Source organism: Haemaphysalis longicornis, unplaced genomic scaffold (genome assembly GCF_048455015.1).
Source record: "Haemaphysalis longicornis isolate Haplotype H1 unplaced genomic scaffold, Haemaphysalis longicornis Haplotype H1 scaffold_8, whole genome shotgun sequence".
Classification (NCBI taxonomy): domain Eukaryota; kingdom Metazoa; phylum Arthropoda; class Arachnida; order Ixodida; family Ixodidae; genus Haemaphysalis; species Haemaphysalis longicornis.
The window spans coordinates 125,734,296-125,736,750 of record NW_027526445.1 but is presented as its reverse complement, the minus strand read 5'-3'; positions in this window follow the sequence as shown (position 1 = coordinate 125,736,750).

Here is a 2,455-nt window from a genome sequence, read left to right as displayed (position 1 = left end):
TGCTTGTTGTGTTGTTCGCAAAGTGGAGGATCGCTGTTCTTGAGTCGCTGAGTATCGTTCTAACTCGAGGGTCGGCCACGGCGAGGGCGATCGCGAGCTCTTCTGCGTGATGCGAGTCCATGGCCTAGAAGCTGCCGGTCGTGCAGATTGTCCCATCGGATGCTGCGATTGCGACTGTTGGGCCGGGCGCGGTCTTCCGCTGCGTCGACGTAGTATGCGGTGTTATCCGCGGCGTACGTGGAGGCTAGCGATCGGGCTCTAGACAGCCGGCGTTCTGGATGGTGTTCCGGGTTCGTATTCTTGGGAAGTGGGCGGACTCGTAGGAGTCTGAGCATGGGTTCGGATAGGGTGGTCGTGCCCTCGGCGGGCTGGTTGCGGGGCCTGATATTCACTTGTTGCAGGATGTGTCGTCCAGAGCGCCTGGTCGACAGCCGGGCTATCTGGGACGTGTTTTGGGCTTCTGCTATTTCTGCCAGAGTGTTGTGGACCTTGAGGTCGTGGAGCCAGTCTGTGCGTGAGTGCTGGTAGAGGCCGATAGCTGTTCGGTAGGCTTTGCGTATTGCCGCGTCAATTTTCTCACGCTCGGCCTTGCTCCAGTTGTGGTACGGGGCTATGTAGGCGACGTAGCTGATAGCTAAAGACTGCAGGAGTCTCAGTAAATGTACTTCTTTCATGCCGGCGTGTCTCGATGAGACCCGTCGGATCAGCTGCGTGGCCGCGGTGATCTTGCTGAGGAGCTTGTTGACTGTGAATCCGTTGCGTCTGTGCGCTTCGATGTGCATGCCGAGGACGCGGATTTGGGGGACTTGGGGTATGCTTCCGCCGTCGCGTGTATGTAATGCTATGTTGGCTGCGGCGTTGCCATCTTTCTGGTTTGATCCTGGTGGTAGGATATGCAGCTCAGACTTCGCAGGAGAGCACTTGAGTCCTGTGCCCTCGAGGATGAACTCGACCGCCTGTATTGCTTGCTGAAGTGCATTTTCGGTCTTACCGTCGCTGCCGCCTCTTGTCCAAATGGTGATGTAATCGGCATTTATGGTGTGCCGGATGTCGGGAGCCGTGTGCAGGGCCGTGGCTACCCGTATCATGACCAAGTTGAATAAGAGCGGCGAGATGACCGAGCCTTGGGGAATGCCTTCAGAGCCGAGGGTCTTGGAGGTGAGCTCGATGTCGCCGGCGTGCATGGTAACGGTGCGTTCTGTTAAGAAGTCCTTGATGTAGGCGAATGCTCGCGCTCCCATGTGGAGTGCCGATACTTTCTCAAGGATGGCCTTGTGGTGTATCTTGTCGAATGCGCTTTGGATATCCAGGCCCAGCAGCGCAGGTGTCCCGGCACCCCGGCAGGCGATCCAAAGTGTCTCGCTTCAGGAGGAGCATGGCGTCTTGTGTACTCAGCTTTTCCCGGAATCCGATCATGGTATGGGGGTAGAGCTCGTTGTTCACGAGGTATCTCTTCCATCGGTTCATCAGCACGTGCCCGAGTACTTTGCAGACGCATGACGTGAGCGAGATGGGTCGGAGGTTGTCGGTGTGTGGGGGGCTTGCCGGGCTTGGGTATGAGGACTGTTTTCGCTGTCTTCCAGGCCTTAGGTAAGGTGCCTGCGCGCCAGCAGGCATTGTAGTGCTTGGCGAGGGCTGCGATTGTCGTGTCCGGCAGGTTGCGGAGCTCCTTGTTTGTGACGCGGTCTAGCCCGGCTGCAGAGCTACAGTTGAGCGTTTGTAATACGGATCTGATTTCCCATTCCTCGATATCGGCGTCGAATTGGGGGTTGTCCGTACCGGTGTAGTCAGGGAGTGGGGTCCGTGTCGTGGACGGCAGGTATCTGGCGTCAAGGCTTTTGCGCAACTCGGCCTCACCCTGATCTTTGATTGCTTTGTGCAGTGTTCTGTGGAGCGAGTGTCGCTGCGTCCCCTTGCTCTTGGACTCGTCTAGTAGGTGGCGTAAGAGGTTCCAGGCGCGGCCTTTGTGTAGCTGCCGGTCCGCCGGTTGGTATTCTGCACACGTGGGACCACTCGACCCGGAGGGGCGGATCCGTAACCGGAACAAGGAGGCTGACAACGCAGAGCGAGGAGTGACTTACCTCGCGGCGCACACCAGCCAACACTCGGACCGCAATCGGAACAACCAACTGAGAGCCGAATAGAGCGAATCAGCACCACTGGAGACGTACGGAGACATCCTGAGATGGTACCGCCACAACAGGCAGCGACTCCCAGCCCCACACCCGCAACTAACGCGCCTCGAAGGCGTGCTATACCGCCAGCTACAGACGGACTCGATCCTGACACCCGTGCTCGCCAGATACATCTGCACAACGCTATACAACACCGACCGTTGTATCATCTGCAAGACTGCCCCCGCTACGACAGCGCACATCCTCAACGATTGCACTCACCTACAAACACACTCTGAAGCACAAGAATTGCCACCAAAAGTGCGAGAAGCCATCATCTC